At 32.0% G+C, this 26,800-nt stretch overlaps 1 protein-coding gene and 1 non-coding gene across 2 annotated transcripts in view; one reads left to right on the top strand and one right to left on the bottom strand.

Annotated features, from left to right (window-relative positions):
- The window catches only part of PCDH15 (protocadherin related 15), a 1,828,063-nt gene that overhangs the window by 1,754,182 nt on the left and 47,081 nt on the right, over nt 1-26,800 (bottom strand). The gene's annotated exons all lie outside the window — the stretch shown is intronic.
- LOC112632298 lies at nt 21,207-21,310 on the top strand. Its single transcript, XR_003121355.1, has one exon. It is a non-coding gene; the product is annotated as a small nucleolar RNA U13 (small nucleolar RNA).

Raw genomic sequence — 26,800 nt, 5'->3', positions numbered from 1 at the left:
CATTGCAACCTCTGCCTCCCGGGTTCAAGTGATTCTCCTTCCTCAGCCTCCCAAGTAGCTGGGATTATAGGTGCACGCTGCCACACCCGGCTAATTTTTGTATTTTTAGTAGAGACAGAGTTTCGCCATGTTGGCCAGGCTGGTCTCAAACTCTTGACCTCAGGTAATCTGCCTGCCTCGGCCTCCCAAAGTGTTGGGATTACAGGCACAGGCAACCACGCCCAGCCAAGATGCTCAGTTCTTAAGATTTAATTTCATCTATCAGAAGAAGTAGAATAAATATACAGGAAATTTAAAAATAATTATTGAGAATCTTTTAAAAATATTTTTTCAGTTGAGTTATGTAAGATATTTTTCTGTCTCCCTCACCTTCTTATTGCACCCTATCACTTCCTATCCAACGTTTAATACTTTATCATACTGGAAGGGAATGAAAATGATGCACTGGGACATACAAAAAGTTTACAGAAAATTTTTCAACTTAATTAATAAAATAAATGCTATAAAAAGAAAAATCAATGATGTTATTTCTTCAGGCAAAATTTTCACAGATGGCACTGGATGAATAATTATTTTTAGTTCTGAATGTAAAGATATACCAGATGTGACATTGTGACATGTTACTTATTTCAGCAAGCAAAGTGATAAACCCACATTTTTATTAAAATTATATATATATATAAAATATATATATACACACACACACACACACAACACTGGTTTTGATATGGAAGAAAAAATGTACATAGAGGGAAAAACATGTACAATTGATCTTAACAAAATAAAAAACATTATTTTTTCATAATTGATACTTCTGATTGTTGCTGGTAATACTTTTCCTGATATGAGTTAGTGAAAGAATACAAATAATACAGTACATTAGTTGTACAGATACCATTTCTCATGTTAAGATTTGATGAATAATTATAAATTTATAGAAAATTTAAGATGCATTTCAGTGCTGTTTTTAAAGAATATATACATATATATGCTCTGAATTAACTTTATTATAAATTATATATTGTTGACTGTCACTTATGATTTTATTATCTGTCTTAAAGAGAGTGTTTACAGGAGGCAAACGTAAATTCAAAACAATTTTGACTATATGTGTTATAAAGCTTTTATTTACCAATATAGCACAAGAGCAAATAGACGATCTGAGCATGTTATTATTCTCAGCTTCCCTGTAGTTTAGGATACCAGCGAGCTTCCTCAGACTGGATACTATGCAGATGGTTAAGGGAGACATAGTTTTATCTGCTTACTTGTTCAAGTATTTGTCTATTTTTACTGATAACCTTACTTGAACTCCCATCTTGTTCTCAGAATAGTACTAGGCACTATAATATGGCAGAACTCCTCTGAGGCTCAGATGAACAGACGGAATTAGAATAACAAGAAATTTTTCAAGAGAAACAACAGGGAAAGATGAAGGGGAAAGGAAGCAGAAGGCAGCGGGAGCTTTCAGTCCATGAGGCAGGTCTGGTACCTGTGAAAGAATGAGGGGAAAGAAGGGAAATAGAATAGGAAAAGAATCCAAATGTAGTGTAGTTCTGAAAAGAAAAAAATATATATATACACACACACATATATTTATTACATATATACATATGATATGTATATATGTAATAGATATGAATTATTTCAGCTTTCTTCACCTACTTGAGACACCTTACCTGAGACTCTGGTCATCATGGAGCATATTAACATGTATATATGTAATACATATATATACACACATATGTGTGTGTGTATATATACACACAAATATATATATATATATATATATATCAAAAAGTCTGATAAGGAGACTCAAAACAAAAAACACCCATTAGAGGAGTTTTGCTCAGGCAGGAATGGCCTGGCTCTAGTACCCACTGGAATCAGTCACTGGCAAGGAGCAGCCCAGGGACACTGACACGGGTGCTGCAGTAGATCCCGAAGTTGCAGCTGCTGAAAGCTTCCCATTAACTAATATGAAGGCATAGCAGAGAGGATCCCCTCCACAGTCATCATAGATATCAATGATACAGTTTCTGTGAACAAGTTCAGAGTGTGGTACGAGCATAAGATAAACAATTATATTAGAAGCATATACATATTAGAGTAAGATACTGTGAGGACCAAAGAAAGGGATATGTAACTCAGGTGAAAGAGAGGTAATAGTTCTGATACCGCTTATTGGATCTGAGTCAGGAAGGATGAGACAGAGATATCCAGATTAACAAAGGAGAGGGAAAAGCTTTGGCAGCACCAATAGTCTATATAAAGGCTGCAACACATAGAGAGCAAGGTGAGTAAGGTGAGTGTTATTAATCACAAATTGTTTTCAATTCTGTATGGCTCAAGTGAAAAACAAACAAACAAAACATTAAACATGACCACAAATATGGATCTTCTTCCACTGAGATAAGTAGCCTAATTTTCCTCACTATAAAGATGGACTGGCCTTACCGATTTCTTTGAGCACTAGAAGGCAGGTGATGTGGCATTATGGAATTTTTGAAGCCAGGCTATAAAAATCATTACAAGTTCATCTAGCTTTCTTAAAAATGTTCACTCTGAGGGAAGCCAGTCACCTTGTGTGTAGGAGGAGTCCTGCTACCTTGATATCACTATGCAGTGAGGAAGTCCAGGCTAACAATGCAGGGAGGCAGGGAGGTTGGGTGTGTGTGTGTGTGTGTGTGTGTGTGTGTGTGTGTGTGTGTGAGAGAGAGACAGAGAGAGAGACACAGAGAGAGAGACAGAAACAGAGAAAGAAAGAAAGAGCTGACGAGGCCTAGATATTCCAGTCATTCCAGTTTAGGTGCCAGACATGTGAGTTGAGAAGCCATTCTGGTCATTCTAGGGCCAGGATCACATGAAAAACAATGAAAAATCCAGATGAAAGCTAGACTGGGAGACATGAATTATTTCAGCTTTCTCCACCTATTTGAGACACCTTACCTGAGACTCTGGTCATCATGGAGCAGAAATGAACTGCTCCTGTCAAACCCTCTCTAAATGCCTAATGCACACACACACACACACACACACCAATGTGATCCCAATGAACAGTATTTTATGTCATAGTTATTTTATGTCATAAAGTTTGGGAGTGGTTTGTTACACAGCAATATATAACAAACAGACATAATGGCAAGAAGAAAATGTCTAAGAGGTCACCTGAGGGTATATTGTAAACACCTTGTTTCAATCCCAAGGAGTTTGAGTTCTATATGAAAAGCAATGCAGAGCTATTAAAGGATAAACTTAAGTATGACTGAGTCTGAAATATAAATCTGAAAGGTCACTCTCTAGATAATCCACAAATAATGGATTAGAAATAAGTGAACCTTGAAAGGGAGATTACTCAGGAGGCAGTTCTTGTGGTCATGTTTATTCTGTAACATTCAGCATAAAGCTGAATGTCAGCTGGAAAACAGAAATCAAGTTTAAAACCCTCTACCTTCAAAAAGCATACACTTTAGCAAGAGGACATAGAAAGTCTTTTCCATGAGTACTTTCTGCACAGCAAAGAAAGTTTTAAGGGTCAGGAGATAAGACAAAATGAACCACGGGAAGTGAAAGGAGGAGAGAGAGTAGGAAACCGTGAAGTCTTTGAATAAGATAGAAATCAGGAAGTAAGTGTTGAAGAATGTATAGAAAAATAACAGCTGAAGTTAGAGTAGCATTAAAAATGGAAGGTTTGAGTAAAAGAGATAAAATGTTTTAAAAAAAAGATGATGGTTTAGAAAACAAACAAACAAAAAAGAATAATTTTAGTATTTAACCTGTTTAACACATTGTATTAGAAATAGATTAGTACCAAAGAAGCCACAAATGAAATAAAAATATATTAACATAATATTGTATAACACACACTTGAATCATCTTGTTTTCATTTTAAAACATAACCAAACATAGCTACAATTCAGTCTGCTGAAGAATTGACATATCTAATTAGGGAAGAAGAGTTTTTTTGGTTTTTTTTTCTCTCAGCAATGTTCAAATTATTTATATTCCTGTTTTTCTGTGCTTAAATTACTAAAATATATTCTCTAATAATATTAACAATAAATAGAAGTTCAATGCATTTTCAGTTAAAAGGTAATTTAACATTGATTACTTACAGCCCTTTACATATGTTAAAATTATTATAGAAAACAAAATAATATGAGTTTGCTTACAACATTCAGTAAAACAAAATTAAAAACTCCAAGATGATGGGAATACATCAATTGAACATCACAGTATATTTTCTTTTTAACGAGGTTCTGTGTCAGCGTTATGCACTTAGCCGGGTGAATCTTAGGTAGTAAGTAAGTGCGACACCACCAACAGCACAGGGAAAGAGAATGAGGCAGGGAGAAAGATTGATATGTGAGGTGGGCTAAAAGTAGAAGTTCCCGTTCTTTTATTTCTTTTCCTTTGTCTTTCAATTTAGGTTATTCGGTTGTCTTTGGCTGATGCATTGACTGTTCAATGTTTCTCCTAATGACTTGAAATTGTCATAAGAAGAGAACATGTTTCCTGCCTTAAGTCTCTATACAGGTTGACTAGGGGACTTAGGTCCTGTTTTGTCACTAAGGTTGTCAGTAGAGACAAAAGTGGGAAACAAAGGCAACTGTTGTGTTCTCTATCATTGTCAATTGGTATGGCAAATAGAGGAGAAAAGACTAGAGGGGAGATAGTGGGAAATCCTATGCATCATGCATGTGTTTCTGTGAGTGTTGGGGTGTGTGTGTGCGCACATGCGTGCATTTTAGTGAACTCTGTATTTTTTCCGTTCTCGAAGACTCAATGATTTTGTATTTTCAGCCATCTTCTCTTTGAGACCTGGTCCATTATATTCCTATGTACAAATTCACGTCTATTTTATTTTTCTTGTTTTATACATGTCAATCTTTTTCTTACTCTTCATGTCTTGTTCAATGTCTGCTACTTATGACAGAATAGGGGGAGAAGAAAATTACTGCACAAATAAATGCATATCTTCTTATCTATTGTATTCTTCCAATCAAAGTTTTATATTTCTATCCTTTATTCATCTACTTTAGTGTTGTAAAAATGATGGGTGGTGCAACTCACTGTTATCTCTCATTTAAGGAGATGTTAGTGATATATTAATAGAAAGCTAGGATTCTTTTCTCTTCATAAAATCAATCATCATTATGACTTATCCTAGGGACAGTAAGAGATTTGCGGTTTCATTAAAAATGACTACACTGCCTGGGAGTATGAGTCAGAGTATGGAATCAGTGCTCTTATAGAATACAGTCTCAGTAATGCAAGCATGCCCTTGAGCATGAAGGTCTGTGCAGAACAGCTTGGAACACTGGATGCAAGTATCGATTGTATTGCCAAGTGTCTAAATTTATAGATGTTAATTTTAAATATACTTACTATTATTTCACATTTTTAAAAGACAAAATATTTTGCTCTATATTTAAATTGGCAACTAAAAGAATCTTTAATTAATTGTTTCACTAAATCTGTTCTCAATGAAGAAGAAATGTACATCCACTGTATATTTCAAGAATAAAACAAGAACAAAGCAGCTTAAAAGAAAAATGTTACCCATAACTCCATGGAAATATTTGCCATCCCTGTAATCTTATCTGCTTCACACATTTCAAGAACAATTGCCCCTTCCAAAATATATACCCTGATGTTCAGTTTTGTAAATATGATAATACAAAAGACAGATGAACTCTCTTCCAATATTTGAGTCAAAATATTTTGTAATGTATTCTATTCTGTTTTCTCTAGAGGAGTATGTTGAATTATAATGTCTTGTCATACTTCAAGGGAAGAAAAATTCTGGCACAAATCTTATTTCTGAAGCAAAGAAATACAAAATAATAGCACATACTTAATATTTGAGACACCACAGTACACCACCCACCAGTAATTGTTAATACATAAGAGCATTACTTATTACACTAACATTAGAGTCATTGTAGGGTAAAATATCAAAATTTCTCTTTGTCTTGTAAGGCTATTATGAAATAGAAGCTATCTGTAGTAGGTAGTAGTTTTCACCTCAAGATTTTTAATTCATAAAACTGAATCACACTGCTAAATTTAATTCAGCTGCTAATTCCTTATTTTTTCAGTTACCATTGACAATAGCAATTTTATGGTTACCTAATCTAGTTTACAATGACACGCATTCTATGTGAAGGCTTTTAAGACAGGTTATATAGAATATGTTACAATATTCTTCAATAGCAGGAAAGTATAAATAATCTTTCAATCTGGTAAAAAGAAATGTATTTATTCTATAAGTAGTAATTTGTCAATTTGAGGAAAAAACATGTAACATTTGAAATCAGCTTGTAAAAAATATTTGATGTGTTCCGCAAAAAAGCTGGCAATATTGAAATGTGAGTAAAGTAGATTACAAAACAAATTAACTTCAATTTGTGGATATAATAAAAGGATATATGAATAGAGAAAAGACTCTAAGAATAAACATTATCAATATAACTGTAGTAATGTCTGAGAGCTTATACTGCGGTTGATTTTAATTATTATTTATAATTTTCAGTGTTTTCAAATTGCATGTAATGAGCATGTACATATTGTGAAATCAAAGAGGTATAATGCGACTTTAAAAACTATTCATAAATGTTGAACTTGAGCTAAATTTGTCCTTTTAATTTGAAAATTCTTAGCAGTAGTAAAATGTCCACTTTACTTGTCTAAGTGTAAAATTTAGCATTATTTTGTCTTTATTCTTCCAATATCTGAAGGTTATCCTTATTTAAATAATGCATCTAAACTCTCACTAAAAAGACAAGTGAAAAAATAAAAAGTATCCACATGCATAAACACTGAATTGCACAGCAAATTTATTTATTACTTTTTTACATCTTTATTCTTCACCATACTGCGTAGCACTTATTTAAGGAAGGCTTAAATGCTTTAAAATAGCAAATAAAATATTGCCTTCTGGAATTACTCAAATTAATTTCAAATTTCCTTTAATATAACAATATGATATCAATTTTTTCTAATCATTGAATGGAGTAGATTTGGGAGATTTCACTTCTACATTCCATGTGATTGAGGATAATGTTTTCATATTCTTTATTATTGTGACCAGATTTTCAAAATTTCTTAAAATAGAAACTCAAATGAAAGTACAATCTTTAAATAAATTTTAAAGGTACTGCCAGTATTTTTGCAATTATAAAATCTATTATTTTCTTGTGGGTTAAAACCAAAGCCACATTATTGTATTAGTACTAGCTGTGCTATGTGAGGTAAAAATAAAGCTGTATTATAAATATAAATATTTTGCTATATTTGTAAACTTAATTCCTATCTTGTGTTCCAAATCAAAAGCTAAGAACACTTTTAGAACTAGTGGTTAATTAGCACTTCATAATTTGAAAAAATATACAATTGTTACAGTCGACATTTTATTGGTAGAGAAAATGATTATGGTTTTGAATGCATTCTTTTAAACTTAGTGAATGCATTCCAATTCAAAATATACTTTGAAAATATTAACTAATGCATGATACAAATATTATAAAACACGACTTTTATTATAAACTATTATAAATATATGGACTAAAAGAGAAAAAGTAAGCAAATCTTTTTGCCCATTAAATGTGATTTTGTTTTCTTAAAATGCAGAAATAATTAGAAATAATTTAAAGTTAAATATGTTAATTCATGTAATCTTGTGAAGAACTACGTCAATCACTTTGGTTATTTAATTAAAAGCCCATTAGGGAAAGAAACAAAACAAAAAGATAAACAACAAAGTGAGATACATTAATTGAATTACACATAGCACACATGAAAGTTTTTATAAGTTTTAATTGTCTCTCAATTTTTCTTAAATTGCTGATTTCGTAAATTAAGTAGAGAAAAACATTGACCACAGAATAAGTGACGGTTAGATTCTTTCAGCAACATAATTTCATTTACTCTTTTCTACCACTAGGGTAATGGGAAAAAAAAAAAAAAACATGAAATCCAAATTCATGTTATTTTGTGTGGTTCACCTCTGGATTTCTGATTCTCAAAGTATGCATAGCAAATGTGAAGCATTCCATAAATAGCTGAAATACTGAGTAAATGTAATTTCTAAATTTTCATCAAACATAAACTTTCTATGTAATCCAGTAATTAAAAAACATCATTATAACTCACTAAAGGCTTTAAAATGGTTTGCTAACCCTGAACAAAGTGTTTTTTTATTATTTAAACCCAAAACGTATTCATCATAAAAACATTAAAACCACTATTTTTAATGAACATTCATTGTCATTTTAGCATATTCCTTCCAATTTCTGTCCTCTGTAGTATCCAACACAGAGGTTGCAAGGAGACTGAATTGACTTTCTTAGTCTGAATTGTGGTCCTCTTGTTTATTAACTGCGAGAACAAGGATCAGTAACATAAATCTTGTATCTTAAATTTTTTTGTCTCTAAAATGGAGATAAAACTTTTAACTACATTACAGCACTATTATAGGATTAAGTAAGTTAACCAATATGATGAGTATGGAGTTGAGAGTCTGTTATAAGCTAAGTGAAAATTATATGAGTTATGCATAATTAAGATGATTATGGTGATAATGATGATGTTGATATCTATAGATCCTTAAAGAACCTGACTATAAAAGGCACTGGAAAATAGATTCAATTTGGAAATGTTAAATATAAGTTTTTAATGTGTCTAGGAAGAACCGGAACCAAGTTTTAACAAGTAGTTCATACAAAATACTACCTAAATTCTTCTGGGGATCACAATAAATGTTGTATTCTGTACTCAGGAAAATGTTTATGTCCATAACAAAAGATATGTAAAATCTGTGCTTGTTCCAACCATCTCAGTCCAGCCCAAAGAACTTTCTCAATTCCTGTTCAAAACCAGTGATCTAATAATTCTGAAGCAATATTCAGGAAGACTGGCATACATTCTCCAGTGTCAAATTTGCATTAGGAAGCTGCAACATTTTTCAGTCTCAATTTATCAATCTTTAGACATAACTGTATTTTTCTTTGTTTTTGAAGGTATGGAAAAATAGATGATAAGATGTGTAAATATAGTCTAGAAAGTTTTTTTTAATTTGTTAATAGACTACTGTAATAGACTATATTAATAGACAGTTTAAGATTTACAGACAACTTGAGCATAAAGTACAGAGATCTCATATTCTTTTCTGCTCAGTTTCCCCTGTCATTAACATCTTCCCTTAGTGAGGTACAATTATTACAATTAATGAACCAATATTGATATTATTACAGTGGAACTTTGAACAACTTGAGTTAGGACTGTGTAGGGTCACTCCCATGAAGACATTTTTCAATCAAACAGATCAAAAATACACTGTCTGTGGGATGCAAAACCCACACATATGGGAGGGCCGAATATTCCCACACATTGCTTCTGAAGGACTGTCTGCAGGACTTCAGTTTATGTGGATTTGGGTATTAGTGCAGGTGGTCCTGCAAACAAACCCTGTGTAAAATGAGGGGCAACTATATTAACTAAAGTCCATAGTTAATTTTGATTTCCTTACTTTTTACTTAATGTCCTTTTATGTTCTAGTATTTCATCCAAAATACCACTTAAAATTTAGTTATTGTATGTCCTTAAGCTCGTCTTGGGATTCTTATTTTTGATGATATAGACAGTTGTAAGGCTTACTGGCCAGGTATAACACAGCGTGCCTCTAAACTGATAATTTGTCTCATGTTTTACTCCTGAAAAGGGTTTATGGGTTTGGGAAAGTCTAGAAAAGTTAATTAGAAGGTATCAATTACCTGTGCCCTACTATTTGGAGAAAATCAGTATTTCTATAATTAATAAAGTAATTTTCTGTTTTAAAGACATTTTAAAATGATACATTAAAATAATCTTTGGGATCACAGAAGATATTTCTAAACTAATTAAAATTAATACTAGTAACTACTATTTTAAGAAATTATGCTGAGTGTTTCAAATCCACTTAATCCTCACAATGATCAGAAAAGATAGATCAACTTATCCCTATCTTCAAAGAAGATGAGAAGACGGGCTCTTCAATTATATAATTTTCCCTCGTTCATAAAGCTTATCAGTAGAGCTGAGCCCTAAAGCTGCTAACTTCTAATTTCAATTATATCACCCAGTTCTTTCAATATAAGAAAGCCTTTTTATTTTCTCTCAAAGTTCTTCTGCTTCTCCAATACTTAAAACTTCATTTAATCCTGCATTTATAAGGGTATCCTTCACAGATAATGGGCAATGGTTATGTGGAGGAGGCAGATTATGAAGTGAGCCTAGATCGCACCACTGCACTCTATCCTGGGAGACTGTGTGTCAAAAACAAAACACAACAAAATAAGTTATTTACAATGTATTTTCCTTAACAGCTAGCAAAGTTGAGTATTCAACCACAATTTATTTATCATGTGTATTTGTGTATTTGCTTTTTACTGAATGTGTTTTCATACTGTTTGACCAACTGGCAGAGGGAAGGTTTCTGCACCTTATTGATTTCTATGAGTTCTGTGTATATTCCGGTGACTATCTCTCTGCTGCTTACATTTTGTGCAAACACATTCTTTAGCGTTCCTGTTCACAATTGTATCAGTTTTAATATAGCCAAACTTATCTTTTAATGTCTTATATCTGCAATATATAGCACTAAAATACAAAACTAGTTGCAATATATTTTTATTCATCTTTCATTTGATTTGCTAAAACATTTGTCAGTTGATTGAGTGGATACCCATAAGTAGATTGATCTGTAAACTTATTTTATCATATTTTCATAATATAATAAGACTATTAGACGTGTAGCGTTTGTTTTAGACTATTGACTAATTTTTGCTTTTCTGGAAAATGTTGTGATATTAGGCTATGTGATCAGAACTGGTTACCATAAATTGGATTTGGTCAAAGTCAACAAGTTAAATGTAGGCCTGCCATTATAAGCCAGAAGTAATGAATTCAAGATTACGCAGAAGTAGAATCAGAGAACACAAATAAGCTGCATGAGATGATAGCCCCCTTGTCATCCCTTATTCTTTTACTGTGGCTTTTGCCTCAGCTCAGGCTTTCATTCATTAGGGTTATTATGACCAAGTAATGGAGGTGAAAAAAGGTCCAGCTAGCTTAATAGATGGGTTTGCTTAATATGGGGTTCAGAGTAATGAAGGATTGCTGTTGTCTTAAAGCCAAATCAGTAGTGATCCCGAAGGACAGAAATTAGAAAAATTTTCCCCATGGGCACTAACTACTTCAATCACATTTTCTGAAAAGAAGAAAGAAACAAGATAAGAAAATATACTGACATATGAAGTAGTAAAGAGTTTGGAGGTTTACTCAGCGGTCTGGGTACACAGAGATTAAACTGGAGAGAAACAGCATTGGGGAAAACCTATTTGATGGACTTACAGAAATATCAACAAGTTATGAAGACTCTTGAACCTCATGTTAATGCTAACTAAATAATATTCACCATAGACAACCAAGTAGATAAAATGACTAAGCCAACTGACATCTGCCAACCTCTGTCATTAGTTAGCCCAGTGCTGGCACAATAGATGCCTCAGTGAAGAGACTGTGGTAGCAGAGATGGAGGCTAATCCAGACTCCATAGCATGGGCTTCTGTTCACCAAGGCTGATTTCTTTACAGCCACTGCTGATTATCTACTCTGACAGCCATGGAGACAAATGCTGGACTTTTCATCTGACACTATAGTTTGAGAGGATCAATCACTTTCCTGGGGACAAGTTGATGATATTGTGATCATCCCATTTTTAAAGAAGACATAATTTGTCTCGATTGGAATTGACTCACATGATGGGTGTGGGTTTGGTTTGCCTTCATGTCTACAGGTGTTCAGCTACAACTTCTATCCAAGACCTTCAGAGTGCTTGAGCTGCTGAACAAGATCCTGCGCAAAACTGCATTAAATCAAAGAACTCATTTTACATCTAATTTTTATTTTATATGAAAATAATCCACAGGGAATTGTTTTAAAACAACTGCAGAGTATTTTATTTATAAAAATAATGCATAATGCCTACGCATACAATTAGTGTGCATTACAAAAGTACTTATTTATTAGCTTTATACAATTTTTAAACCAAACACTATACATAACATTATCTACTATTGCCATAAATTTGTTTTAAAGTTGTTAAAATTACTTAGAATATAACTCAAATGACCTAGTAATATCATGAGTTTCTATTCTCAGAATTTCTCCCTCACAGATTCCTGAAATGTTTTTCTCTCCATTTTACCTAACTTGAATAGAAATAGTCTTTTAGTATTTCTATAAGGTATTTGTTATTTTTGTTGTTAACATTTTAATTGAAGTGTAATACATGTACAGATACATAAAAAAATATTATTGGTATAAACAAACCATCACAAAGTGAAAACACTTGTGTAACCCCCACACAGGTAAAGAAATAAAAGCATTAACAGTTCCCTAGAATTATCCCTTATGTCACCTCCCAGTGCCAACTCTCTGTCCAGACTCTATAACCATAGATTTCTTGTAAGCTTGCAAGTGTTATAACTGTATTTCACTTCTGATTATGGCCCTATACTTCCACTTTACATCTCACACAGCACTTTGTAAGGCACATCACAGATGATCAAGTAGGACAAATACCACATCCCAAATAGAATCAAATGTATACCAGTATAGTCAATGGGCCTATTATTATTCTAAATTAATAATAAATAATTTCCTATAATTATTCAAACTTCACATTGAATAATAGCTTTTTAAATTTTGAAAAGAAGTGTTGTATAACAACTTTTATTACATTAAAATAATCAAAATACAGAATATAATCAAAATACAGTGTAGTAGAATTTTATTTTTAAAGAAGGATAATATGTAGAGACAATGATAAACTATTTTCAAAAGCAAATCATACGTGGCCATTATAAATGACAAGCACTATAAGCCTAGCTGCGAAATATTAGCATTTCATATGTGAGAAATGAATAAAACTATGTTATGGAGAATAGTATCAGAGCATTATTTACCTTATCACAAGTAAAGGTAGTTAATAGGTTTGTTTTTACTAGTTTTAAAGTGAACCACTGACATTAAAATGAAAAATTGTGTTCCATGTTAATACAATACAAATAATTCTCACAGAAAAAAATCCTCGTGTGGAATTTTTTTTTCATAGACAGTTAACTGAACCAAAATTTCTGCCAGCAGAATTCAGTCTTACACATGTAGATGTGAAAGTGTACATCTCCTCCCAACACAGCTTTCTTTAGTAATGATATAATTTTCCTAATAAAGAAAAATGTTTATCTCTTCTCTTCTGTACAGTTCTCTTTTATATTTCAAAGTACCAAAAGACTCTTACAAACATTGCACTCTCCAATTATCACTAAAAAGGTCTCCAAATGCCACCATAAGGAAACTATAAAACAGGCACTGATTATACTCCCAGACTCATAGAACTCTGTTGGCCATTAAGGACAAACCATTTTCCAATGAATTTAAGAGTTACATTGAAAGAGATTCATGTGAACTTTCTACTCTCCTCCTTCAAATGTTTACAAACAAACATGTCCTATCATTTGTAAAATGGCCTGCTACATTTAGAAATCTGAATTAAATTTCTGTAATAATTTAGGTTATTGGGATAGACTCTTAGGTACAGGAAAAAATTTATAGTGTTTTTCCCCTCAGCCTGTAGAGGATATAATGAAGGAAAAAAAAAAAATGCAGGAAAATGGCCAGGACACAAAGCAGCACTTAATATGCACAATATTTTACAATCCAGTAATTTTTAGACTGGGAATGCTTGATGTTTTTTCCAACATTGTGAATGGACTTATCACACCCAATAACATCCTTCACACATTTGCACATCAATGAATCTGGTTATTTTCCTTCTGTCTTGGTTGTCTAACAGTGATAGCCTTAACTGATAGTGAATTAAAATTATCTGTGGAGCTTTAAAAAATATATTCCTGAGTAACACACTGAGAAATTCTGACCCATAATTCTACACTGAAACCTAGAAAATCCCAGATGATTATGACACCAGATATCCAAAAGTAAGCATTTTGAAAGCACTAAAACCTTCACCACTTATCAAAACGCAGTGGATTGTCATCTGTACATCAATGAAGTAACGAAAAAGAGTAATGTCACCATATCATATCAATGATCTTCAAACTTTCCCTTTTGTTGACATTGTATTTATTACTCACATTTCCAGCTTCAAGTCCTGTGACATATTGGCCAGCTGCATTCCAGTGCCATTAATATACCCTTTTTAGTCAATGATGTTAGATTTTTGGGTTATTAATAGATAAAGACTAACATGTAAATATAAATGCTAACATACGAATAAGGGAAACGTAGGAAAATAAAGAGTAATTTTGTTGCAAAAATTTCATAAATACAAGTCCAATTTCACAGTTTTGTTTTAAGTATTAAGAAATATGCCTTCTTTGGTGAAAATTATTTTTAAAACAAATTCAGTAATTCATTTAAGATATTCTGGAAAGGTTATTTAGAAATGTTCTGGAAACGAGAGAATATATATTTTAAAAATAACTCAGGTGTTACCTAGGGAGTAACCTGAAAAATACTTTCAAAAAACAAAGGTTAAGAAATTAATCTTTAGAAAGAAATTCAGGTAAAAGTACATGTCTAAAATGACCTTTGAAAACTGGGAAGTAAATAACTTTTCACATCATTAAACATTTTATATAAACTTATTTTATTATACCCAGGTTAGAAACATACAGGCTACAGTTTTCAAAACCAGATTAATGTGAAACCGTTGGATTTTTAGGAAAATCAGTCTGTTTCTCTACTATCACACCAAACAAAACTTTGTCATCATAAGTGCTTAAGAATTAGCGGGAATAGCCAGAATGTATTTGTCCAAAAGTTGTCTGTATTTAAACTTTTAAACATGATAGGACAATAAAGATTTTTTATGAATGATAATATTTCTTCAGGAGTCTTAATTATAGTCTTCGAAAGAGTACAATTCTGAAATAGAATTATTTGAAGGCTGCTAAGATGTCCTGTTCCCAAACATGCCTCTTAATCCACTTAGTACATAAATAAATTACATGAAGAGAGTACCACATGTTTGCCTTAAGACAAACATCTTACCTGGTACATTTTAAAACCAATTATTTCAAGGAAATACCATAGCAAACTTGTGGAAAGAGGAGAGCAGCCTGTTTTTCCAAGATGCCAATAACTGACACTTATCAAATTTCTTGAATTTGGATTCATTTTGGGGAGAATAGAAAAAAGAAAGTAGCATGGTTAGTAAAATAAGAAAATAACCCAACATTATTACCGTCATAACATTTGCTAGTAATAGAGACTGCCCCAGTTTAAGATTAATTTTTCAATTAAAATATTAAATGTCATTTTATGATTTTTTAGTCTGGAAGGCAAGTTAGGAGACTTTTATTAATAGTCATTAATTGACAAAGCTTCTACAGTTCTGCTTTTTATTTAATATTATAACACATTAGCCACAGACATCCTTTGATTTTCTGTCATATTTTCAGTGCTCTGTCTGTACATGTTTTCTCAAGAGTAGCAACATTTGTGAATTTATTTTAACAATTCATGATTTTGTCAGCATTTTAAGGGCTTACTGTTCCAAGAGGACATTATGACAAAGCACTGAAGAACAGGGAACTTCAGTTTAGCTGGAGATTTATACTGGAACACCATTGTTGTCCCTTATTTACTGATTTATACACTGTTCATCAGTGAAATTGAATAAGATTAGCTATTTTATACAGTTATTATAAGGATGAATTAAAATAATTTTGAAATATTAGAAACTATGTATTTGATATAAAAATTGTATATATTATTTTTAAAATATTTATTCATAATAGTTTTAAAACTTTTGTTTAGCCTAATCTGGAAGCCATTTTCCAGAAAATAAATGTGAGGCATCATGTTTAGTAAAATGTGTAGAATCGAATTGACCTGTATTGAAAACTCAGCTTTGTCACTTAGTTGAGAAATGTGTCATACATCTATAAACTCCAGTGTCCACATGGCATACCTGAGCATATTAAGCCCTTGCTGAGATATGTAATTAAAAGATATGAAATCAGTGCTCAGGAGTATGCAGGCACCCAAGCAACAGTAATTAACTATTTATGTGATATTTAGAAGTTAAAATTGAAATAACTTTGTGAGAAATGATACCTGTGGGATAAAAAGAAGGATGTATAAATTTTGGTTTGCATAACAGGATAGACAGTGATGTCATTCATGGAAACATTGTGAAAGAGTCAGGTTTAGAGAATTCTGGGAAGATGATGGAAAAGCAAGCACTGGAAATCTCTTTACATATAAGTAATGATTACACTGGCAAAATCTCTCTGATACAACTATTTTGGAATTCTTGAATATAGTGAAACTTACAACTTCCAGGAGAAAGTGTGGATCATAAATTTTAGTTAATTTCAGCTGTTAGCTCAGGAGCAGCTATCCATCCCCACCCCTAATCCCAAGACAGGGAGCTTTGCAAGTATTTCTGCTGCAGCTTGCCTCTAGCTTGCAAAAACTACCATGAGCAAAAATGAACACACCCTTCAGTTATCAAGGATCTGTGCTCTGATGGTTGATTGCTGCTTCTGAGCACAATGGGAGAGACAAAGAGGTGGTAGCCATTGTTGTTGCACTCCCTTCTGTTCTAAAACCCACTCTTCCTGGCTAATGTGACTTCCAAGAGACTTAAAAGGCTGTTTCCCCCACTCCATTTTTCCTTTACCCCTTTGAGAATCAAACACTGAAGAATAGTATATTTCCAGAGCAACTGCAAACATGAGGGAAATTAGAAAGTTTCAGTGTATCATCAAGAAATGGTGCAGGTTCATAAAATACTAATAAAAGACTTGAAGTTTTCAACTCAGGCTGACCTTCAGCACAGACACAGTCCGCAACAATATAAACAAAATAATAACAAAAACAGCAAGCCCTAGGGAAGGGAGAAAATCTGATTTCAAGATTTACCATTTAATTAAATTCAGATGTCCAGTTTTCAACAAATCATCACAAGGCACACACAGGAACAAGAAAGTATAATTCATTTAAAGAAAACAGATAAAGCAAAATAAAGTCACCAAGAAAGATCTGATGGTGGATCTACTAGATAAATACTTTAAAATAACCATTATAATGATGTCCAACAAACTAAAGGAAGACATAGAGAAAGTCAAGGAAACAATGGATGAACAAAATGAAAATATCAATAGAGACAGAAAGGCTAAAAATGAACAAAAAAAATTCAGGAGCTGAAAATTACAACTGAATGAAAATTCCATAACCTATCCCCCACAGAATATATAAATGATTCTCATACATAAACTAAGGTAGTTCATTAACTGCTATAAATGCTCAAGGAAATCCTGCAGCTTAAAATAAAAGGACATTAGATAGTAACTCAAAGCTATATGAATAAGTATCTCAGTAAAGGTAAATGCATGGACAATATAAAAGCTAGTGTTACTGTAACATTGGTTTGTAACTTCAGTTTATCTTTTCCACATACTTTAAGAGACCAATATATTAAACAATTATTAGAGTTCCTATTATTATAAATTTGGTTTGTATTTCTACATTTTGTTTTCTACATAATGGAGAATACTAATGTATTAAAAATTATTACTTAATGTTTTTGAATGCACAATGTATACAGACATAATTTTGTCACATTAATAACTGAAAAAAATGTGACTGAAGATGTTATAGGAGCTGAGTTGAATGTATATTATTGAACTTTAACATACATTCAAATTAGAGTATCATAATTTTAGAGTGTTGACTGTTAATACTCATGGTATCGTCAAAGAAAATAATTATAGAATATACATTAAAACACATATGAAAGGAATTTAAATTTTTACTACAAAATATAAATTCAATACTAAGAAAGACAGTAATACAAGAAATTCATATAAAAGCTACACGGCATCTAGAAAATAAATAACAAAATGACAGGTATAGTTATCTTCTTCTTAACAATTACTTTAATTTTAAATGGCAAAGCCCTTCAAACAAAAGACTGATACCGGCAGCATGGATTATGGCCATGATCGAACTATATACTATCTAAAAGAGACTCACTCTATATCTGAATACACAAACAGACTGAGAGTGAAAGGATAGAAAAAGATGCACCATGTAAACAGTAACCGTAAGAGTACTGGCATGGTTATACTAATACCAGATAAAATAGACTTTAAATAACTGTTAAAAGTTACAAGAGGCAAAGGAGGACATTATTAATAAAAGGTTCAATATTCCAAGAAGCTATAACAAATATCAACGTGTACATAACAGACCATTAGAAGGAAATTTTGATATAACTGAAGGAAAAATAAATGGTTCTACAATAATAATTGAAGATTTCAAAATCTACCCTTATTAATGGATAAAACAATCAGAAGATAAGTAAAGAAATAAATAACAACAGAGGGCTTAAAAAACACAATAAACCTACAAGATGTAAGAGATATTTACAGAATATTCTACCCCACAACAGAATATGCATTCTTCTCCAGTGCACATGGAACCTTTTCCAGGACGGATTATGCGTTAGGCCACAAATTACATCTCAATAGGTTTAAAAGATATCATATGAAGTATCTTTACCAACTACAACAAAATTAAGTTAGAAATTAGTAACAAAAGTGGAAAAATAAAAAAATTTGTGGAAATTAAACAAATATTTCTAAATTACCAATTGATCAAAGAAGAAATAACAGGGGAAATGTACAAGTATTTAGTGATAAATGAAAACTAAAACACAACATGGCAATATTTATGAGGCAGAGAAAAAGCAGTGCTAAGAGAGAAATGTATAGGTATAAATGCTTACATTAAAAAGTAAGAAATATTTTCTTTTAATTTAGAAAAAGATCTCAAATCAACCACTTTACAACTTAAACCAGAAAAACAAACTGAAGGCAAGTAGAAGAAAGGAGATAATAAAGACTAGAGCAGAGATAGACAAAATAGATGATAGAAAAACAATGAAACCAAAAGCTGGTTGCTTGAAAAGATCAACAACATTAGTAAACTTTTGGCTAGACGGACTAAGAGAAAAAGAGAGAAGACTCAAATTACTAAAATGAGAAATGAAAATGGTGACTTGGCTATCAATTCTACAGAAATAAAAATGACTATAAGAGAGCACTATTAAAAACTGTGTGCTTAGAAATCTGGTAACACATGAAATGGAAAAATTCCTAGAGATACAAAACTTATCAAGACTAAATAATGATAAAATAAAAATGTAAATAGACTGATAACTAGTAAGAGATTGAATCAGTAATAAAATATCTCCCGACATCAAAAGCCCTGGACCTGATGGCATCACCAGTGAATTCCACAAAACATTTAAAGAGCTAGCATCGATCTTCTTCAAACTTTTCCAAAAATGTTGTCATAAGGGAACATTTCTAAAACTCATTCTGTAAGACAGCATTACCCTAATACCATACACATATCCTTTGTAAACACTGACGCAAAAATTCTCAAAAAATTACTAGCAAAACAAGTTAATAAGCAGCAGATTAAAATGACTATAGACCATGAGCAAAAGAGATTTATTAATACTAATGGAAATCAAAGATATTTCAACATACAAAAATTGTCAAATTTAATATACCATATTAACAATGAAGGGTAAGAATCACATGTTATCTCAATTGATGCATAAATAGCATTTGGCAAAATTTTACACCCTTTCATGATTAAAAAAAATAAACACTCAACAAAGTAGAAATATAAGGAAACCACCTTAACCTAATAAAATTTCATATGTAAAAGTCCCATATAAAACATCATAGTCAATCATGAAAAACTTAGAGTTTTCCCTCTATGATAAGAAACAAGGCAAGGATGCCTGAGCTTACTACTATTCAATATAGTACTAAAAGATCTGGCCAGAAAAAAATATGTAAGAAAAAGAAAAATAAAAGGCACAAAATTGGAAAGGAAGAAGTCAAATTATCTTTGTTTACAGATAATATAATCTTATTTACAGAAAATGATAAAGATTCCACTAAAAATAGCAGAACCAATAAATTGGGTCACCACATAAAATCAAGTACATATCTATACAATAACAAAGAATAATCCAAAAACAAAATTAATAAAATAATTTAATTTGCAATAGCATCATAAAGATAAACTACTTTTTATTTAACCAAGAAAATAAATGATCTGTCCTATAAAAGCTATAAAACATTCCAAAAGAAATTAAAGAATATAAATATGAATGGAAAGGCATTGCATGTTCATGATTGGAAGACTTAACATTGTTATAATGTCAACACCACAGATTCAGAGCAAATCTATAGAAAATGCAATCCCTATCAAAATCCCAATGATGTCTTAAAGCAGAAATACAAAAAAAACTCATCCTAAAATTCATATGGAATCTCAAAGGATTCCAAATAGCTAAATTGATCCTGGAAAAGAATAAGCTAGAACACTCAGACTCCTGATTTCCAAACTTACTATAAAGCTACAGTAATCAAAACACTGTGGTACTGGCATGAAGACAGACATACGGACCGGTGTAATAGGAAAGGTTGCCTAGAAGTAAAGTCTCACATACATGGTCAAATGATTTTAAATTATGGTGTCAAGAGTATTCAATGGGGAAAAGGCAGTATTTTCAATAAGTGTTGCAGGGAAAATGAGCTCTCCATATGCAAAATAATAAAGTTGGATTCTTAACACCATATACAAAAATTTAGTCAAAATGGATCCATGACCTAAATGGAAGACCTAAAACTATAAACTCTTACAAGAAAGATAAGTTTTAATACTTCAGATTTGGCAAATAATAAGATACCTGATGTTCACACAACAAAATTAAAAAGAGGCAAACGAGCTTAATAAAAAGTAAAAAAAAAAAAAAAAAAAAGAAGTAAAAATGCATGCCTCAAAAGAAAATTATCACTAGAGTCAAAGGCAATTTACCTAATAGAAGAAAATATTTGCAGAATGTATATCTAGTAAGGGATTAATATTCAGAATATACAGAGGACTCCTAAAGCTCAATAACAAAAAACAAGCAACCTGATTCAAAAATGGTCAAAACACTTGACTAGACATTTATCCAAAGAAGATATACAAATGGCAAATAAACACTTGAAAACATGCTCAACATCACTAATCATTAGGAAAATGCAAATAAAAACTACAATGAGATTATTTTGTAGTTCATAAGCATGATGACCGGGTGTTCACATGCAGGTGCAAGATGTGCCACCCTCGAACCTTGTTACCACATCAGCACATTACCCATCAGACATAAAAAAAAAAAAAAAACACTACAATGAGATACCAGCTCATACCCATTTAGGATGGTATTTATCAAAATAAATCAGAAAATAATGATTTGGCAAGATTGTAAAGAACATAAAACCCTTGTCACTGTTAGTGGGAATAAATATAAAATGGTGAAACTGTTGTGAAAAATAGTATGGTGAATCCTCGAAAATTCAACGTGAAATTACCATATGATCCTGCAATTCCATTTCCAGGTATGTGCCCAATAGTTTCTTAAATATGTATTTTTATACCCATGTTGTTAACAGCATTACTAATAATAGCTAAAATTTAGAAGCAACTCAAGAGTCTATCAACAGTAGAATGGATAAGCAAAATGTGGTTTTTGTATGCAATAAAATATTATTCAACCTTAAGAAGGGAGGAAATTCTAATATATGCTACAACATGTGTGAACCTTGAGGGTGTTCTATCAAGTAAAATAAGGCAGTCATAGAAAGGCAAATACTCTATTATTCTACTTATATGAGGTACTCAGTGTAGTCAAAATCCTCAGAACAGACAGTGAAATAACGGTTGCCAGGGGCTAAGGGAGGGAAAATTTTTTCAGTTTTAAAGATTGTAAGAGTTCTGGGGATGGACAATAATGGTGACTGAACAATAATATAAATGTAATTAGTGATAATTACATTATGTGTATTTTTACCAAAATACAAAATTGGAGAATATAAACAAATAAAAATAAATACATATAAACCAAACCAAACAAAACCCTGGTTTAAAAGAACAGAATTATGAGTTTGGTTTTGAACAAGCTAATTGGACATGTTATCGGGACATCCAAAAGAGGATGTCAAGTATCTAATGAAATATAGTTAGTTTAATGCCAGTTACTAACGCTATTGTCATTCAAGGATTCCACGCTTAGAAGTTGGAACAGAAAATGTAATTTTTTGAGTCATCTGCACAGGGCCTTGATCACTAGGGATGCTCTGGAGATAAAAAAAAAAAATCTCACATTATTCATCACTGAGCAAAGATAGCCAGGTCTTAAAGCCATGCCCTCGCTGCATCTGTCACTGCATGCAGGATCTTGGGAGGGGTAACTTTGAGAAGGCAGCTATCTGATGCTAGTTGAAATCTCTGAGAGGGAATGGTGGAGACAGTGGTGTTGCTGAGAGAGAAAGAATGTTTGTAGAAAGCACTCCTTAATGCTGGGACAACATGTCCTCCTTTGAAGAGGTAGTAAGGTGACAAATCACTTTGTCCACAATTCTCCTAGTTATGCATCACCACATCTACCGTACTCCCATGTAATATGTTTAACTTGGTCCCTCCTAAGCTACTAATGACCTGGATCTGTAAGATACACCTTTAAGAATGACTACTATAAATATTCATTTAAAAGATGTATATGGTTTATGGACCATGAAGATAGTAAAATTACCTATGCAATAAGATGCTTCAGTGCTTTCAAAAGTATCAAACAAGGTGTGATAGACCTTTTACTGAAGATAGAAATGCAGCAAGATAAACCTTTAGCTTTCCAGGTCATATATAAACATCTGTTATAAGTTACCTATATTTAGTGTTATGCTCATCCATACTCTGTCCACTTCTAGGATAACAAAGGTCAAAAAATGTTCATTTAATCAGGTGTGGAAAGGTTAATTACTTAAAAAATAAATTTTAAAAACAATCAAAACAAACAGAAATTTCCAAATTGTATCAAATACTCACAGAACTCATCCTTGATTTCTCAAAGAATTTTCTCAAAAAAATAACAGAAATAACAATTTCAAGTGAAATATCATGATGAGAATATCTTCAGAATATTTTACTGTGTTTCTAAGGAAATGTGAGTCTTTCTACATTACTGAAAGTGGTCTTAGTTTTATCCAAATTAGCTATTTTCAGAAATAAGAAAACATGAAGCTCAGTAAAACACTGCAATAAAAAGTATGATATTTAATGTAAAATCATTCAGAGTAATCATGTGAACATGGTTCTATTTCTGTCTATGTCTGTACATCATCACCTAATGTCAGTATATTTATTTTAAACTAAATATTGGTCTCCTGAGGCAGAGAGAATACAATAATAATAATTTAGAAAAAATTTACATTTTAACACTGCCATTTTATCATAATAGTGCTATTTTTCCCTACATAATGCAAAAACAAAGACAACTCCAAAAGGCATATTTGTGTCTTAAATTGGGACAAAATAGAGCTTTTTTCCCTCAAATATGGGACACTAAGAAGAGCTTTCATCCTAAATTCTTACAGTTAGTTGAATTGTTTACACCAATATTACATTTATAAATAGCTTCTCTTGTTTCTTAAAAATACTAGAATTTCATGTTGCATTTTTTGACAGCTTTATCATCTGTAATAGCCATGTTTAGAAAAGACCTGGCAGGTGAACAAATACAGCCACCAAGAAGTAGAAAGATAAACACTATTAAGAGGTTCTTAGACAATTTTTACAAAGAAAAATATTTTATAAAAGACAACGCTGTTTTCTTCACATATTAGAGTTAGTCTTCATAGGTGTCTAACACAATACTGGATGATTCTAAGCATAGTTTTCCACTTAAATATTAATAGAAATAATTTATTACAAAAATATTCATTTATTATAAAATTTAAGTTAGAAAGATGTTTGCTAATTTCTGATATGAAATTTTGAGGCTCAGGAACCAATTATTTTTCTTTGAGAACACATCTCTGAAATTACAGTGTCAGTCAATGAGAAATATGGCTTGATATTCAAAGAGCATAAAATCTGATTTATATATGACTTCTAAGAATGCCTTTTTGTATAAAGTAATATATATTTACTTATTCTAGGAATGCAGTGATTTACACTATAATGAAGGATTTACTATGCGATATCTACCATATCTTTGCCTGTATACACAAAGGCAAAGTTGAAAATATTTTCAAATGCTATTGATTTCCATCCAGACTCAATGAAAACCCTGACTTTCTGAAAACAGACTTATTATCACTACTTCCTTATTATCTGTTATACACTATTTCTTCTTACAAATGTTGTCGTCTGTTTAACTTGGCATTAGCAAAGGCAATAATCATTGCTTTTAGTTGTTCGCCATGTTAAAACTTTTTTTTAAGGTCACTATTATAAAAGCAATATCAAAAGCAAAATTCCCTAAATATAGGATATAGTTTGGATGTTTTCTCCCCTCCAAATCTCATGTTGAACTGTGAGTCCTGGTGGGAGGTGTTTGGATCATGGCAAGTGGCTCCCTAATGAATACCTTCGTGCCTTCCCTGCAGTAATGAGTTCATGTGAGAGTTGATTTTTAAAGGGCCTGACACCTCACCACTCACTCTCTTGCTCTCTCTTTTGCCATGTGATACACAGGCTCCCACTTTGCCTTTCACCATGACTGGAAGTTTCCTGAGGCCTCACCAGGAGCAGATACTGGCACCATATTTCTTATACAGCCTGCAGAACTGTGAGCTAAATAAACCTCTTTTCTTTATAAATTATGCAGTCCCAGGTATTCCTTATAGCAACTCAAATGGATTAACACAATATTTTTCATGGAAAGAAATGTGAATGGATTTATAAGCACATGAGTTCTCATGTAAAAACTAAACATATAGCTTAAATATGAAAAAAGTAATAAGTAAATATCAGTATTAATAGGTAATAATTTAAGAAGTCCACAGTGAAGAACTCCTTCATTACACATCAATGTGTACCATAGGAGTCACTGATAAGGTGGTAACTAGAACAAATCTCTTCAAATTAGTTACTGATCTTTCAAAATCTGTTATTAGGTAAAAATATAAGAATTGTATTTCAAGTATTACATTGCCTTTGCTTTAGATTAAAATTATCACACATATGAGACAACTGCATAATCTGAAACATAAATTTAGGGAGAATGAGCTACAAATAGATAAACACTAAGAAAGTGAGAAAGATAGTAGGAAATTGGACAAAGATATTCCAGTTTACACAAGCCTGAGATTAAGTATGCCAACTTGCCTTAGATTCTTGAAATTTATACCCTATCATCATATGCACTGTTATCTCTGCAAAGCAATGAAAGTGTGTGTAAGGAACCAAGAATGACATAAGTCCGCTAGGATTTTTTTTATCTGCCACGTGTCTTGCTATAAACTTCCTTCAAATAATTCTGATTGTAATAAAAATATCATTTTAATTGTTTTCAATGTTTTATGAAGTTGTAAAATATTCCCAAGGAACGATTATCAGACAAGTACTTGGCTCCGTGCTCTCTTTAGAGCAGTGTTCCACCTCAGGAAACTGCTTTTGAAATCAGCAAAATAAAACTGCTGATATTTTTAGAGCCACACAGTAATGTTTAGAGAAGTTTTCTGGTTTCTTTTTGGATACAGGTACCCCAGAATTATTTAAAGTAATATTCATAAAATGACTTCCTTATAATATTTAATATAAAATGAAAGTAACTTATATTAGAGTGTATTAAGCATAGTGAATATTCAAAAAGCTCCAGTACCTTCTGTCTCCTTCACACTTATTTTTTAGTTCTGAAACTAATACAAGGATTTAGAAAATAGGACTTCATGCAATATAAACCACCTAGCTAGTATATTAATATATTAAAAGTTTTAAATATTAATTATTAAAAATTATTTAGTACCTTCATTATGCCAGGCACTCTTCCAAGCACTAAAGAAACGCAATGACCAAAACACATACAATTATGCTATCTTGGAATTTACAGTCCATGAGGAGTAAATGAGGAGAGATAAACAACAAACAAGGAAACAAGCAAATACAGAATATGTCATGTAGGGATTTTCGTTGTGATGAAATATAAATCATGTAAGGAAGGAAATGGTGATGCAGGTGTTGAGGGCAATATTTCTGATACTATGAGAAAACAGGTCTGTCTGTGAAGGTTTCATTTCAGCAGAGAGCTGAATGAAATCAGTGTAAAAGGCATGCTGATATTAGGGAACAGAGTGTTCATGTAAAGTGCAATAATGAAATTCAAAGGTCTAACTTGGTGTGGCTTAGAGTACATGAAGAGCAACAAGATGACTAGTATGGCTGAAGCAAAGAAGCAGTCCATGGTAGAAAATTCTCTCAGAGAGGTCACTAGAACAAATACATTGATCTGTTTGCAGTGAATTGATTCTTAAAATTTTAGTAATTATGATGTTATATTTACTCTGTTAGACAACATGACAAGAAGAATGGATCATTAAAGAGGCATAAGTGGAAAACACCTGTTTCAAGATATGTAGTGCTATGATAACACCAAGGGAATACATTTGAAAGCATTAGTTTGCAGCTGCAGAAGTAATGAGTTTCTCTAATATTGGTTCTTTGTAAGTGAAAAGGAGCTGAGAAAATTAGATGACAAAAATTCTAAAAATTTTAAAGCAACAAAGGTAAACGCAATTAGATGCGAGGAATGTTCAACTGCCAACTGGCAGTATAGCTGTACTTGAAAGAAATTGATGGATCATCTAACAATTCTGGT

This window comes from Theropithecus gelada, chromosome 9 (assembly GCF_003255815.1).
Source record: "Theropithecus gelada isolate Dixy chromosome 9, Tgel_1.0, whole genome shotgun sequence".
In the NCBI taxonomy this organism is placed as follows: domain Eukaryota; kingdom Metazoa; phylum Chordata; class Mammalia; order Primates; family Cercopithecidae; genus Theropithecus; species Theropithecus gelada.
This window is presented reverse-complemented; position numbering and strand designations above follow the sequence as displayed.